Consider the following 17,580-nt stretch of genomic DNA (forward strand, 5'->3'; position numbering starts at 1 on the left):
CAGATGGAACCGTGGTCCGGCCTTTATCCTCAAACCCATGGCAATATACATCAGCAACTCGTACATTTTTTTCCTCTCTGCATGTATCTCCTTTTATTTTGCATCAAGATAACATAAAGAGAGCCTGTGTCATCAATGAGTAGATGAACCAAAGCCAGGAACCACATTCCTCTAAATTTCTGATGACACAGAAAAGTAATAATAACAAACCTCCATTTTATTTAAGTCAGTTTAGCCAGGTTTTCTGCTACTTTCTGCCCAAAGCATTCTGACACAAAAGATCAAGATTATTTGACTTTTTAAAATTAATTAGTGAATCATCCTCATTTAAAGAAACATTACTGTACCTCTCCCAATTTGTTCCTAGCCCCATGTGCTCACTGTCATACTCAATTCAATTTTTGAGAACTGCAGATCTATTAAAGGGGTCATCCAAAACCTTAAAGTCAATTTCTGACTACTGTAGTATTTCATGGACAGATCTTGACAAATCTACAATAGTTCAACTCAATATGACAATAATATGAAGATAATGAATTGATTCCTGGTGATCTGCCACAAGGATCTTATGTTCCAATGAATACTTATGGCTCCACCACCACAGAACTATGGAAAGGAGGTGATCAAATGATTTTCCATGGATTCCAGAAAAGAATAAAAAGTGGTTCAGGCCATATGACATAATCATGATATAGCATCGGCTTGTTTTTCCCTTTCTAGATCGTCAGATGCGATTGGAAAACCTACCAAGCCAGTCATTAAAACATACCCCAAATTGAGATTGGCTCCTGGAACAACTCAAGGCATGATTTTTCAGGCCTTTTCTTGCCCCCTACCTAGTACAGCAGCTGTGCTTCCTACAAGAAGTATCAATAGAACTCAGCCTGGATGAATCACCTTGCTGCTGCAGCCATTCTCCTTTACTTTATTCTTGAGACTTAAACTCACTTTTATGTTCATTTACTGCTCTGTCAAAATTGGAACTGCCTGTGGCAGCTGGTTTGGCTGTACAGCCCAGGTGGCAAAACTAATAAACTTTGAGTCATCCACTTCTGGACTTCCATCTGGTCTTGGGCATTTGAACCATGGAGCATTCCAGGGCTGCCTGGGGCCGCCTAGTGCTAATCACCATTTCACAGATCACTTCTGTGTCTTTCAAAATGGAAAATCAAATCAACATTTTGTAGCAAAAATGCCCTGGATAGGAAGTCCAGACATGGACGGTTGAAACCTGCATGGTTTCTAATCTCTGTCGACCTCTAAATAGTTCCATGACTGTGGGTATATAATTTACCTTCTTTGGTCTTCTGATACATTCTCTATAAAGTCTTGGGCATTTCAGCTAAACCAAAGGTTGTCAAATTTTTTTTAAAAAAAGCAGAACTCTCATATTCAACCAAATAATACATGAAATCCTAATATATAAATATGTAAGCAGATAATATTTCAAGTGCTCTGGATGAAGCAGAAGCAGTCCTGCAACACCACCCAGGCAGCATGAACACAAAACACAATTTGCAAAATAGTAAGTAATCTTCAATGTGCTCACAAGGCAAATGTGGTATACACTTAGGGCTCTATTATTCCTCTTAACAATCTGGCAGATAAAAAGACACGAGGGGCCAGGAGCAGTGGCTCACACCTGTAATCCCAGCATTTTGGGAGGCCGAGGCAGGTGGATCACCCGAGGTTGAGAGTTTGAGACCAGCCTGACCAACATGGAGAAACTCTATCTCTACTAAAAATACAAAATTAGCCAGGCATGGTGGCACATGCCTGCAATCCCAGCTACTTGGGAGGCTGAGGCAGGACAGTCGCTTGAACCCAGGAGGCGGAGGGTGCAGTGAGCTGAGATCACGCCACTGCACTCCAGCCTGGGCAACGAGAGCAAAACTCTGTCTTAAAAAAAAAAAAAAAAAAAAAAAAAAGACACAAGGGATGCAATAGGAGTTATTTTCCCATGACACCCCTTCCTGAAATTGGAGACATTTTCTGACTTTCCAGGTCTCTTTTCAGATCTAGCTGTGTTGTTATTCTTTTTATTTATTTTTTCGTTCAAATAAGTCATGGTGAATGTCAGTCTCTAAGGGGCTCTGTTGCTACTGAAGGCCAAGAATTCAAATTAGTAAAGGTTATTCTGTGCAAGTAGTAAATCACAAAAGGCTTGTTATTTCTACTTCTCTAATTTCAAAGTCAATAGACCACCATCATCAAGGGCTGCATGAGGTGGTGAGGTGGCTGGATGATCACAGGCCAACTTATAAATCCTAAATTCATCTAAGATAGTTGCCAGGGATAGGGAAGGACTGGATTCCTGGCTGGATATCAGCTTGGCTGCCTCATTCCTTACCCACTATCTTATTCTTTCTTTTCAATTTTTGACTTCTGTGTTTCTGACCCTGCTCCATTTAGAATGAGTTTGAATGAAGAATCAGAACTCACCTCTCAAACTGTTTGCAAGTAGAATACTATATACATTTCCTCCTCCATATAGTGGTAGTTAATGAAAACCAAAAGCATTTCAGAATTAGCAGGCTCACATTGGGCAGAAGGATTAAATAAAATCTTAAGCCAATTGCCATGAAAAAACAAAGTGTGGGCCGGGCACGGTGGCTCATGCCTGTAATCCTAGCACTTTGGGAGGCTGAGGCAGGTGGATCGCTTGAGCCCAGGAGTTCGAGACCCACCTGGGCAACATAGCAAAACCCTGTCTCTACTAAAGATACAAAACAAAAAAAGAAAGGTGGGGTGATCACCTGAGCCTGGGGAGGTCAAGGCTGCAGTGAGCGGTGATCACGCCACTGCACTCCAGCCTCAGCAACAGAGTCTCAAAAAAACAAAAAACAAAAAACAAACAAACAAAAAAACCAAAGTGTGATTTGTCAGTAACAACTCAAAGGCAAAGTTGGGGAAAAAAGAATTCTATTTTTTAAGAAAGAGAGCAACATGGCTAAACTTAGCAACTCAATGTTTAAAGGGGATATTACCAATCTGAAAGTAATCTACTATTTACAGGGATGTATTTTAAGGCAGGAGAAGGGAGAGAAAGTCAATAGCTATGATGTGATTATGTATGAAAAAAATCAGAGGTTTCCTCGGCAATTAATGACAAATTTTGCACAAATTAAAAGAATGCAGGATGTGACTTTTTGGTTAATAACTATATACTGTATATGCATTCTAAATACTGCATTAGATCATTACTTTCATTCCCTAAACTTAGGCTTATTATTTCGTCAAGTGGACGCTATATAATTTACTCAGAATGTTGCCTTTTTATGGTTTCATCTAAACAAAAAAGCCAACTTTGGTTTAATAATAATCATTCTGACAGCAAACTATTATTTTAGATAACAGAGTGGGTCCTGATATTCTTTGTTTCTAACCAGAAAACCAATGGGGTGGTCAAAATGGATCTCAAAGAGCAAAGCCCCAAAAGGCTTGAGAAGAATCTGCCCAATTATTTCTCAAAGCAGTCCCATGGTGTCTGTCACCACATGCTCCACTTCCACCGAATGAGGATCAAGCTGCAATAATACAATCTTTCATCTCCAAAAGGACAACCAAGTGTGACAGGTACAATGAGAAAAGACTAGAACGATGGTCCACTGCATCAAAACGGGTCATTTTCCCCTGCTTCCCTTGCAGGTCTTCTGGCCTACAGCTAAGGTGAACTGAACACCAACCATGCAATCATCCACCTGCCCACATTTCCACCTATGCTTCAAAGTCTATTTCAACATCATCTTTTCCATTAAGCCCCAATCCCAGCCAGCAAGCAAGAGATTATATTTCCTGCCCCTGAATGAATACAACACTTAATTTATCTGATTTCTACTGCACTTTCACAGTCTTCCTTGTACCACAATTAGAATTGTAAGATGTCAATGCTGGAAGGAGCTAGGTCACTACTTCCTTAACCTATCCATGCATCCCCCCAGTCACCTATGGAATTCGTAGAACCCACCCCATACCAAATGAATCAGGTTTTTCAGGGATGGAAACTTGGAAAAAAATAATTTCACCAGCGTAGTATTAATGGCACATCAGAGTTGAGAAGCAAAGCCTTACAAGATTCTAGTCAAACTCCTTAATATCCAAATGGATACATAAAGGAACACAGAATAAAAATAACTTGGCCAGGTGCAGTGGCTCACGCCTGTAATCCAAACACTTTGGGAGGCTGAGGCAGGTGATCACCTGAGGTCGGGAGTTCGAGACCAGCCTAACCAACATGGAGAAACTCCGTCTCTACTAAACATACAAAAAATTAGCCAGGCGTGGTGGCGCATGCCTGTAATCCCAGCTACTCGGGAGGCTGAGGCAGGAGAATCGCTTGAACCCAGGAGGCAGAGGTTGTGGTGAGCCGAGATCATGCCATTGCACTCCAGCCTGGGCAACAAGACCAACTCAAAAAAAAAAAAACTTATGTGAGGACATACAGGTGGTTAATAACACAACTTTACTCCAACAACATTGCCTTCCTCCATGCTACAATATTATTTATATATTCTCCTATCCCTCCTTTTAAATTAGGAGCTATTTCAAGGTAAGGTTTATTTTAAACCCTTTGTGTGTTTCCATAGCACTTAACACAGATCCCGAACACTATTTTTTAACAAATGAATGAAAATGGTAACTACTACTTGTTTAATTATTCAGCAACTACTGAGTGTTGCTATGTGTAAGGCTTTATGCTAGGTACTAAGTATACATAAGGAAATGAAAAAGATATAGTCTTGCCTTCTTTGGAATAGTAAAGAAAATAACTAAACAGAGAATTATAGGACCTGCCATGGGGAAAGAAGATGGAAGATAAAACTAGAAAACAAAGAGTAACATGTGCGAAAGCTCAAAGGCAGGAAAGGGGTTAGCATAGAGAAAGAACAAAACTGAAAGAAGACAAATATAACTAAACCATGGCGAGAAAGAGATTGAAATGAAATGAAAGAGAAAGGTAGACAGAGGCCACAGCATGCCAGTCATTGGAGTAATGGTAAGGAGCCATTCTTTCTCATCTTGCAGAATGATCATTTCAGAACAATCACAAATTGTATCATCATTCTTCTATTTAAAACCCATAGGGATCCCCCATTTGTAATTATATTCAAAGAATGAACTAAAAAGAGGCAAGAGAGAAAGGGGACTGTTAGGGATATTGTAAAGGTCCAGGCATAATTTGATGATAGATAGCTCAGACAAGGTTGGTAGCAGTAGACATGGAAAAATCATGAGTTTAAGATATATTTTAAGAACAGAACAGACACAGCATGTGAAAGATTGCATGGGCAGAGGACGCAGACAGAATGGTGACAGAGAGGAGAAACCAAACTTAACTCCCACAGTCCTGCTGAATATCTGGGTAAACTATGACAGCCTTAACAGAAAAACGGAAATCAGAAAGAGAAGTAATTGAAGCGGAAAGAAAATAAGAGCCCACCTCTGAATGTGTTGAATTTGAGATGCCTGTGATATAATCAATTAGGCAGGACTCATCAGCCTATAGAAAGTGTTTAAAGTCCTAACCTAAGGGGAAACAGAGATAAGAGAAGAAATCAGAAATAATATCAAACAAGAGAAGATAAAGTTTCCATGCAAAAACAGTCCTTCCTCTATCACCAAAGGGATGATCAAAGATGTAGGTACAAACTACTAGAACCAATTTAAATGCCCAAGAATGGGTGGTTTTAAATAAGCTATGACATCTGTATATAACAATAGAAGATGAATAGGCACTTAAATGACACAACAAAACAATATAGCATCATGTGGAAAAATATTCATAACATTTTATTTGAATTTTATCTGAAATAAACTTTTTATTTCAGAACAGTGTTCAATTTATAGAAAAACCAAGATAGTACAGAGAATTCCCATCTACTCCACATCCAGTATTCCTATTATTACCATCCTACATTAGTGGAGTGCCTTCTTAACAATTACAGAGCCAATATTGACACATTATTAACTAAAACCCACATACTCAGATTTCCTGACTTTTCACTTCATATCCTTTTTCTATTCCAAGATCCCAACCAGGATACCACATTGTATTTAGTCATCCTGTCTCCAGATTTAGTCATCCTGGCTCCTCTTCTCTGTGACAGTTCCTCATCCTTTCCTTATTTTTTATGCACTGAAAGTTTTGAGGAAACTGATCAGGTATTTTGTAGAATTTTCCTTGACTGGGATTTTTGTGATGTTTTACTCATAATTAGACTGGAGTTATGAGGTTTTAAAAGAAAGACCATAAAAGAAAAGCACCATTTTCAACATACCATATTAAAGATACACAGTGTCAACAATCAATCTTGATCACCTGGCTGAGGTAGTGTTTGTCAGTTTTCTCTGCTGTAAGATTACTCTTTTTTCCTCCCCCTTTCCATACAGTACTCTTTGGAAGAACGTCACTACATGAGCCTATACTTAAGGGGTAGAAAGTTATGGTCCTGCTTCTGGAGGGTGGAGTATCTACAGAATTATTTAGAATTTGGCACACATTTCTCTCCCTTTATTTATTTATTCAATCATGTATTTAAATCAGCATGGTCATGTGGTTTTTTTTTTTTTAATACTTTTTTGGTTATAATTCAACACCACTTTCTTGTTGTTGATCAAATTATTCCAGTTTTGGCCATTAGGACCTCCCTCCATTGGTACCTGTGTCCCTCTCACATACCACATGTCACTGTGTGGGCTTTGTTTTTAGCACTCCCTTACTTTGTGACAATGTAAGATGCTCTGGGCTCATCTTCCTATTTCCTTTCCCAGTCTTATAGGAAAGCATAAAGAGAATAGGAGTTTTAGGGTAAAGAGCAAATATTTATTTCAGTATCAATCAGCACCTTATTCATTCCATACTTTTATTTAAAAGCTGATATAGACCAGGTGCAGTAGCTCATGCCTCTAATTCCAGCACTTTGGGAGGCCAAGGCAGGTGGATCACTTGAGGTCAGGAGTTCAAGACCAGCCTGGCCAACATGACGAAACCCCATCTCAACTAAAAATACAAAAATTAGCTGGGCATGGTGGTGAGTGCCTATAATCCCAGCTACATGGGAGGCTGAGGCAGGAGGATCGTTTGAGGCGGAGGTTGCAGTGAGCCAAGATAGAGCCATTACACTATAGCCCGGGCAACAGAATGAGACTCTGTCTCAAAAACAAAAAAAAAAACACTGAGATCACACCTACTATGTGCCAGGAATTGCTCTAGATACTGGGGATACAGCATGGAAGGAGAAAGACATAGTCCTACTCTCATGAAGCTTACATTCTAGGGTAAGCTACATTCAGACATATACAAGAAAATATCAAGAAATGGTTCGTGCTGTGAAGAAAATGCAACAGAATCACAGAGAGTGCTCTTTTAAACCAATGGGTTTAGTAGAGGCCTCTTTGAAGATGTTATATTTAACTTAAGACCTGGAGAAGGCCTGTGAAAATCTAGGAGAAATCTTTCCTTTTGTTTGAGACAGAGTCTCACTCTGTTGCCCAGGCTGGAGTGCAGTGGCACAATCTCGGCTCATTGCAACCTCTGCCTACCAAGTTCAAGCAATTCTTCTGACTCAGCCTCCCCAGTAGCTGGGATTACAGGTGCACGACACCATGCCCAGCTAATTTTTGTATTTTTAGTAGAGACAGGGTTTCACCAGGTTGGCCAGGCTGGTCTCGAACTCCTGACCTCAAGTGATCCACCTGCCTGGGCCTCCCAAATGCTGGAATTACAGACGTGAGTCACTGTGCCCAGCCTAGAAGAAATCTTTCCAGGCAGTGAGATCAACCAGTTAGAAGACTTTAATATGCTAAAAAGCTTACATACAGTGAAGAATAGAAAAAGAGCCATTGTAGTTGGAACCTAGTAAGTAAAAGAGACAGTAGTACAAGATGAGGTCAGGAAAGTGTACAAGGGCCATATCATATGGGTCCTTGCAGGCCTGGGTAAGGATCTGAGATATTATTCTAAGTGTCATAGTAAGGCATTGATTTCTATAATTAAATCACCTGGTCATTATGGCGTATGAACAAGCAATGAATGAAAGCAAATTAAGTCACATTGCAACTCCCATTTTATAAGAAAAAACTAAAGACCAAGGAGATTAAGTATGTTGTCTAGGTCTCATAGTTGACGAACGGAAAAATCCTGACCCAAACGTAGGTCACTATACTCTCTACACCATTCCTAAGCCACTAACTCCTCTCTGTTCAGCCTTTCTGCTCCCTGCCCCTTTCACCCGAGTAGTAAGTAGCTTCACATTTGTATCTTTGGTTGTATCCTTGTCTTCACATTTTATATTCCAGGCAAGTCCCCCTACATCAATGGAATGGACTAGAAGTCCTCTACTGTCACCTGTACTTACTTAGAAAACACACTGTTAACTAAATCAATAAATTCTCATATCCTTCTGCTCAACTTCACTCATTTACTAACTACAAAATATCTTATGGGGAAAAAATGCTAAAAGAGAAATGAAGGGGCTAGCAATTGTAGAAAACACAACTTTCAAGAAGAAAAATTTGACCTCGCCTCAGGGAGAGATTCCGAGTTTCTGGCATCTCTCTTTTTAACCTAATACTGTTACTTTACATGTCAAACTCCCTTTGCAATTTAACTTGCTTCACTTTGTCCCTCACACCATAAGGTGAGGAGATTTTTTTCAGAATAACTAGGGTCGAGGAGGAAAAAAGACTCCAGAGTACACAAGGTATATTGTCCATGCCATGTTAAAAGGAGAATCAGTATTCTACCCATCTGCGCCACATTTATCAGTTTCTAGTATTTACAACTGATCAAAGCTAACACTTACTGCACACTGTTCTAAGCATTTTACATGAATTATCTCATTTACATGAATTACCTCATCATAATTTTATGGGAGAGGTACTATGATGACTCCATTTTACAGATAAGAAAACTGAAGCACTAAGTAGTCTGATAATCTGCCCAAAGTTATATGCCTAGTAAGTGGACAAGCCAGGGTCTGAACTCACCTAGCCTGGTTTCTGGCATTCTATACTAAATTAGATACTGAATCAGACTTCTCTCAAAATTTCTGAGTGGCCCTGAACCTGGAAAAGTTTAGCTGGAACTTACTATTTGGTAAAGAAAAAATAGTGATTGAGCATCCTTTCCAATTAGGTGAACCTCTACAGATAAATTGGACCTTAATTATTACATAATACATAATGCAGTACTTATTCAAAGTTTTCTGCTTTGCTGCAAATATGGTTTGGCTTCACTGTAATGTAATTAGAAATAAACTTCAACCCATAAATATTTTACCTGTAAACATTGAAAACCAGTAGAGTTGTTAAATAGTTTTAAAATCTCTACTTTTATTTACTTACCAAAGAAAAAACACATAATGGAATTATTCTCTTCATAGTCATTTTTTAACTTAATGAAAGGAACATACCTATTACCCATTCCTCTGAATTATCATTAACAATGGTCAAATCATATTGTTTATTTTATTTATGAACTCAAAAGAAAAACAGATCCACATTATACTGAGAGTAATTTTCCCAATCCATATGAATAAAAATCAGACATATGAGGAAACTGGATATCAAATGCCAGAGGTAAGACCAGACAGCAAAGAGAGACAGAATTTCAAAAGCATGTTGAGAATAATACATCAAACGTATTTCTTACCATGAACCACTGACCCAGTCAATCACATGACTCAAAGAGTGGTTATGAACAACTAAACAAAATGTGATGAGTAAGTGGAAATGTAGAAAAACAACCTTTAATGACAGGGTGTGCTTATTTATTCCTGTGATAGCAAGTCTTCAGTTTCAAGTGTCTTCTTCAAATACTTTTTTACATTTTAGATAACAGATATTCAAAATATTTCTGCTTGTAGAATAAAATATTACATTATTCTACAACTCTAGTTTTGAAAAGTTCTAAAAATGACATGAAACTTACTTGTGTTTATTACTTTCTTCATGCATTTAACAGATATTTAATAAGTAATTATTATATGCAAAGCAATCTGGTAAGTGTAGTGGGAGATCCCAAAATCAGTAAAACAGTTTCATCTCTCAGAAAGGTTAATTTATTATTTATAATTCAGAATAGAAATGATCAATGCTACAAGAGACTTTTTTAAGAAATCAAGAAGGGATAAAAAGTGGCATTCGAGCTAACATTTTTTGATAAAGAGAATTTAGTCATGCAAAAACAAGGGAAAGGGCCTTCCCAGTAGGAAAATATTGTGGTCACAGTCACATGTTTGGAAAAGTATTGAGAATAAAAACTGAGACAAGCTATTAAATTTAATGACCAGGAGATCACAGATGATTCTCAAAATGCAGTGTCAACAAAGCAGCAAGGACAAAATCCAGATTAACAGGGGCAAAGGAATGAATGAAAACAATGTGACAGCCACAGGGGTATCTCAGAGCTTGTGTAAAAAGGAGAGGAGAGATACTGGACCATAGCTTAAGCTGGTGAGCAGAAAGAATAAAGGTTTTCTTTTTGAGGATGTAAAAAAATAAAATAAAATAACTGGCCAGGCACGGTGGCTCATGCCTATAATCCCATCATTTTGGGAGGCCAAGGCATGGTGGTGTGCACCTGTAGAACCAGCTACTTAGGAGACTGAGACGGGAGGATTGTTTGAGCCCAGAATATTGAGGCTGCAGAGAACTATGATCATGCCACTGCACTCCAGCCTAGGAAACAGAGCAAGACCCTGTCTCAAAAAAAATAAAAATAAAAAAATAACTGGAGTTCATCTACATATACAAGAGAAAAGAATAATTGAAGACGTGGAGTTCTAAGCGAGATGGAGACAATGAGAAAAAAAGTAGAAGAGGAGGGATTATGGTTTGAAATGTCATCTCTCAGTCAACTCTTCCATCATTCACTCAGATGGGTCATTTTGTCTTCTGGATCTCTGTCTGCTAGAATGCAAGCTTCAGGAAGCAAAGGATTTGTCTGATTTGTTTCCTGCTCTCTCTCCACAACAGGAACACTCCCAGGACACACTGTAGGCAATCAGTAACTATTAGTTAAACTCAAAAATGAATGAATAACACTGCTTTCCTCTAATTTGAAGAATTTAAAGAAGAAATGCTCAAGAGAAAACGAGGAAAGTTAGGTACAATTCCCACAGAAAGCTACAATAGTAGAAAAGCATCTCCACAGAATGAGGAGGTCAGGCTGAAATTTGCCTTGTTCAGTGGCTCTGCCCACTGAAGTGACAAAGCCCAAGCCCACTTGTTCCTTCCCCACATACCAGATGGATAAACATAGAGGCTGAGTTAGGAAACAATGTCAGGGACTAAGGCCCCGTATTCAGGATGAAGAAAGGAGGAAAGGTGGCTTAAGGAACAATGAGGGAATCTTCAGGGAGCAAGACACTGTGGGGCTAAAATTGAGTGCATGATGATGCTAAAGACCCACGGATGGGTAGAGAAAAGAAATAGCAAACCTTCCCTGAAGTCAGAATTGGCTTGGGGTTTTAATCATAATTATAAAGGGATGCTGGATTTTGTCAAATGCTTTTTCTGTCTATTGAGACAATCATGTGGTTTTTGTTTTTAATTCTGTTTATGTGGTGTACTACTCAGACATAAAAAGGAATGAAATAATGACATTAACAGCAACCTGGATTATTATTATTATTATTATTCTAAGTGAAGTAACTCAGGAATGGAAAACCAAATATCCAATGTTCTCACTCATATGTGGGAGTTAAGCTATGAGGATGCAAAGACATAAGAATGATACATTGGACTTTGGGGACTTGCAGGAAAGGGTAGGGGGTGGTGAGGGATAAAATATTACATGTTGGTACAGTGTACACTGCTCAGGTGATGGGGTGCATCAAAATATCAGAAATCACTACTAAACAACTTATTCATATAACCAAACACACCTGTTCCCCCAAAACCTAGTGAAATAAAAAAATAAAAAATTTAAATATGAAAAAATTTAAATTTAAATTTAAAAAAAAAAGAATGGGCCTAGGAATAGGGAGTGGGGTGAGTCTGTTGTAAATGGGGTGACCAATGGGTTCCATGAGATAGCACTAAGCATATCAAAAGCAAACAAGTTGAATAAAGGCTACTGCCTTCTAACTTCTATAGATTTCTTTCATTATTTCATGGAGCCCAAGGGGCTGTTTCTTCCATAGGAGTGATTCATTCTGGGAAGGGCTTCACATCCTTTGTCTGGTTATTCTAGGACTTTCTCCAATTCTCTATTTGTCACATTTTCCTCCAGTTCTGATTACCATTGCCTTTATGTCCTGGTGCTCTTTTGTTACTGTTTCTTCAACATCATTCTTTTTTTTTTTTTTTTTTTTTTTTTTTTTTGAGATGGAGTCTCACTCTGTTGCCCAAGCTGGAGTGCAATGGCACGATCTCAGCTTACTGCAACCTCTGCCTCCCGAGTTCAATTAGCCGATTTCTGGCTAATTTTTTTATTTTTAGTAGAGACGGGGTTTTGCCATGTTGGCCAGGCTGGTCTCAAACTCCTGACCTCAAGTGATCCACCCGCGTCAGCCTCCCAAAGTGCTAGGATTACAGGCATGAGCCAACACCATTCAATAATGTATTATCCCCTTCAAAAAGGGGAGAGAGGTGGCACAAAACGATGGAAGTATGGAATATAATGCATGTAGGCATTCCTTAGACTGTTTCCCTTTCTCACAAGGCAATAAGTTAACTTGCACAGGTCTTTGTAAGGTATGGACAGTGCAAAAGAGAAGAACGGGCCAGGCGCGGTGGCTCACGCCTGTAATCCCAGCTACTCAGGAGGCTGTGGCAGGAGGATCCCTCGAACCTGGGAGGCGAAGGTTGCAGTGAGTCAAGATCGCGCCACTGTACTCCAGCCTGGGCGACAGAGCAAGACTCTATCTCAAAAAAAAAAAAGAGAAGAAATGGCAAATCTGAGAGACATTTAAAGGATGGAATCACAAGTCCTGGGAACAGACTGTAGGGAATAAACAAGAAGTTACAAAGAGGGTTCCAATGTTTTTAGAATTACAGAATGTATTTCTTTATAACGTTTTTCGATGCTCACGCTTCTAGCATCAGCCGAAGATACTGAGTAAAAAGGTAAATGAAACCATTCTAAAAAACAAAAAAAGAGGAAGTAATCGGATGAGAAAGAATCATGAAGGAAGAGTGAGGAGATGACACTGACTCAGGGTAAAGAAATCATTCAAAAAAAAAAAAAAAAAAATGGTTTTGAAGAAATATGCTAGGAGTGGATTGTTGTTTGGGGGTTTTTTAAGGTGTCGTAGGATGTAGTGGATGCCTACGAGTGGTTGCCATCCACCCACTGGAGCCCTGAATAATGATGAGAGACAGTCATGAATACTTAGTGGCCATCTACACTGAGGCTTGGGGTAAGCAGGATTCTAAGATGGCCACTAAGAGTCCCATCCTCTGGCATATACATCCTGTACAATGCAATGTCACTCTCATAATTAGGTCTGTAATCAGTTAATAATGAATTCATCAAAAAAGAGATTATCTTGAGTGGGCCTGGCCTAACTTTTAAAGGAAGGTGAAGCTCAGAGAGTCATGCTCCTGTTGCCCTTGAAACCCACAACCTCCATGAGCTCTAGAAACTGTATTCTGCCAACAATCTAAATGAGCTTGGAAAAGACCTCTGAGGTCCTGCTGAGAAATTCAGTCCAGCAGATACCTGAATGGCAGCCTTTTAAGACCTGAACAGAGACTCCATCTAAGCCATTATCAGACAACAGACACATAGAAACTATAAAATCATAGTTTGTGTTGTTGGAAGGCACCTTTCATATTGCATTTCTGATAATCTGTTATGCAGCAACAGAAAACTAACACAAGGGTAAAGCCACTGAAGTGGATGACTAGACTGGATAATTGGAGGGAAAGCAGAGGACAAGGGCAGACCACTGGAGTCAACCAACGAGAGGACAAAAAAAACAGGTGAGAAGAATAAGAGGTGGTGTGGTGTCTAAAGGCCAAAGGAGGAGAGTGCTAGAAGGAAGAGTGTTGAATGTATATCAAAGGCATTATCAGTAGCAGGATGGGAGTGTACAATCTAATGCAAAGCATTAAGAAAATAATTAGTGGGTAGGAAGCAGAAACCTCAAATACTAATAACATATGAAGTTTGGCACTGAAAGAGGAAAGAAATAGAACAACAGTGGAAATGCACAGCCACATCACCAAAAATGGAATCAAGTAAAGGTTATTCATGATGTTGCCCTTTCCAGGGCTACACAGACTTTAATAAAAAATTAATAAAGATTCAAAAGCTTTCTCTACAGCTAAAGGAATGAAGCTCTCTTAGTGGAATTTCAGGCATTTTCTTAGAACTATTAAGTAACAGAGCTACCCGACATATCACAAGCTCATGAACCAAGCCCCAGCATGAAATCAAAATAAATTAACTTAGACACTCTCCCTACATCTGATCATTCTGATCAACCAAAATCCCGGAATGTAATGGTGAATCTGATGATTACTTGTATGATCCACTGCACAGCTGGCACAGTCCTTCTCTGGCCATGTCGCACTGCACTGCTCTCTTCAGCTTCTGTGGAATGGTTCCCAAAATAACAGGGGAGACTCACTAGACTACACAGTACATGATGAAGTTCTTTACTGATGACTCTTCTTAAAGTGATCTATCTCATGGGAGTTCCAGGGAAAGGTGCAAAGCCAGGTGTGGAATAGGACAAGAAATGCATGATTTCAGTGACCAAATGATCCAGCAGGTAAAATACGTGTTACGTGTTTACACTTCAAGCAAAAATTCATGTAAAGAATACAGGTACATAATGCAAAGGATTGCTGTATTAATTAAACATACTCAGTGATTTAAAAAACAATCTGAAGAATAGCAAGTGAGAGAAAACACATTTTATATTCTCATATATTAATGCTGTTTTATTTGAAAGTTTTAAAAATCTTGTATGCACATTTCATTGTTTTCATTCAGCAAATACTTATTACTTCATTCAGGCACCGTGCTAAGTGCTGAGACAGAATGTTGAAAAGACATGAATTTTCTGTCCCCATGGAAAAATAGCCTAGGGTAAAAGACACACACTAAACAACTATAAAACTCAGTGACTTAGAGGGACGATATGCTGAGATTATAATAATAATAATACCCAGTGACATGAGGAGTTGACGGACAGAGTATGATTGAAAACAGGCCTAGAAGACTTACTTCAAACATGAGTTTGCATGACAATTGTGTTATTTTCACACCTCCTTGCCCCCTCCCCAAACTCATACAAAATGCTTTTGTTAAATGTACTGTATGGCCATCACTTCACAGGAACAGAACACTGAGAATATCCCACTACACACACAAACACCTGGATAATTGTTCCTCTGTTCTTACTAATGCATCTCACCAGAGAATAAAATCAAGGAAACTGATTTCAGAAATTCACTAACTTACATTACAGTCAGAACTCCTCATCAACAGACCACATGGCACAAACTGGATGGCTTTTAAGATCTAAGCTGCAAGCTATAGACATGTTTGGGCTTTTCAACATCACCCCTAAGAGACCTCAAAGGTAAACTAACACAATCAGCCTTTGATGACATACTATATCATATATCCATATACTCATATGTCCCTAATTCTGCACATTTGCATATGATCTGCATTCTAACATACCCACAACTATATGTGAGAAGACTGTAATATGATAAAACCCTTAAGGAGGCACTCTGCTTTGTTATGTCAATTCTTATATTCATCCAACAATGATCGTTATCTTAGCCATATCCTCCATTCACCCTTTAACCACAATTGGAGGGCTAGACAGTTCTGAAGAGGGCAGAATTTTTTAATCTTTTTTACATCCTCAGCAGTCTGGCGAAAAGGAATTTGGACCCTGATTCAACAGGCCTGAAACCCAGTCTCAGCTCAGCCCTCATTACACTCCCTTGGACAGCTAAGTCCTGTACCTTGAGTCAAGTTTACAAAATAGCACTAACCTCCTCACAGCCTTGTCTGTATGACTTCAGGGTAACATTGTAAAAAGTGCTTCAAAAATACTCAAAAGTAAGAAGAATTGTAAAATATAATTTAAAAAATATCATCCAAGGGAATACACACAAAACAGCTTACTTAGGGTTTTGCTATACAACAATTTTGTAATTTCAATAAATTAGACTGACATTTTCCATCTTTCACTAACACAAATAATGCATCCAGGAAAAACAACCCCCCCCCAGACGGCAAGCCAGGTTTAGTCAGTTTTAGAAATTCCAAGTATACTGGCTGTTCTAATTAATCAAAGAATAATTTCTAAACTGCTAATTTTTACCTTATACCAATATTAAACATACATTAAAACACTGTTGATAGCAGTACATTTTCATGTGTAAAAAAATAAAAATAAAAAAATTGTTGATTCCAAAAAATACCAGTGAAACCATTGATTAGACATCTACAGTTTGACTATAAAATAGCAAAATTAATTTCTAATAAGAGTTCCAAGAAGTATTATCAGTTTACTGTCAGAGATTATAAATTGGCAACTGATAAGCATGATTTAGTTCATTAATATGGTTTTTTTTTTTTGGCTACATAGTATTTTAAAACCCAACAGATTTTATATAAAAAAATCAGTTTTCTTCAAAAATTGCAAACCTGGTTACACTGGGACTAGTGGTGTGCTGGAGCTAGCTTGTACTTGCTCACTGAGCCAATTATTAGTATCCCTTATAAACATGTGCAGTGACAATCATAGTAGAGGCTTGAAATTAGCTATGTGGGAGTGTTTACACCATGAGAATTGGCAAATGCTACCTGTGACAGTCTGTTGTTGTTGTTTTTCTTGTTTTAATGAGCCAGTTGTTAAACATTTACCAGCACACCACTGCACTGGGATCACAATGTCACGTGATTGCACATGCTGGAGAGAGTAGTGACTCTCTCCTCAGACAGGATGTGGGCTCTTAAGTCCATATCCATCACCATTTCCTATTGTTTTTCGTCTGACTCAGTTCACTTATTTTAATTACCCGTCTGGCATAGTTAAGCATTTGACTTTGCAACTCCTGGTTTACGGTCAAAACACACATTCAAAACACACTCTTAGATGATAACATAGGGAAAAAAAATCAAGTCACTGTGCTTGTTTGAAATTTTAAAAAATAAAAGGCTTACATTGAACACTGTTGGACAAATTGAAATATCATCTTTAGATTCCTTTTTGTTCCTTTTCAAACCATTGTTATTCAAGCACAAAAGAAGACTGTAACATACATTTCAAGTCACAAAGTAAGAAGTCAGCAAAAAAAAATTTTAAAAAGAGAAGATAATTATTTAATCATATATTTTTAAGAAACAAACTATAAAACCTGGAATTTTTTATTTCTAGTGAAAAAGCCATCACTGCTTCTCAAAAGCAGGTTTTTTCCATTTGTCTAAAAACCTTATACGGATATTTGACGGAACTCTTGAAAACCTGGACCCAAAAAAAAAAAAAAAAAATTCCTTCACAAAAGAAACCTCTGATTAAATGAGTATTTCAGAAAGAATGTCTGAACATGAAGCCAGACATGATAGTGGTCAGGAAAATTCCCTTTCAAGTCACATTAAGT

At 38.3% G+C, this 17,580-nt stretch overlaps 1 protein-coding gene across 2 annotated transcripts in view; it reads right to left on the reverse strand.

The window, feature by feature from the left end:
• Positions 1-17,580, reverse strand: part of SUGCT (succinyl-CoA:glutarate-CoA transferase) — a 746,309-nt gene that overhangs the window by 567,941 nt on the left and 160,788 nt on the right. The window lies entirely within an intron of this gene.

The sequence above is a fragment of the Nomascus leucogenys genome, chromosome 17, assembly GCF_006542625.1.
Source record: "Nomascus leucogenys isolate Asia chromosome 17, Asia_NLE_v1, whole genome shotgun sequence".
NCBI classification, from domain to species: domain Eukaryota; kingdom Metazoa; phylum Chordata; class Mammalia; order Primates; family Hylobatidae; genus Nomascus; species Nomascus leucogenys.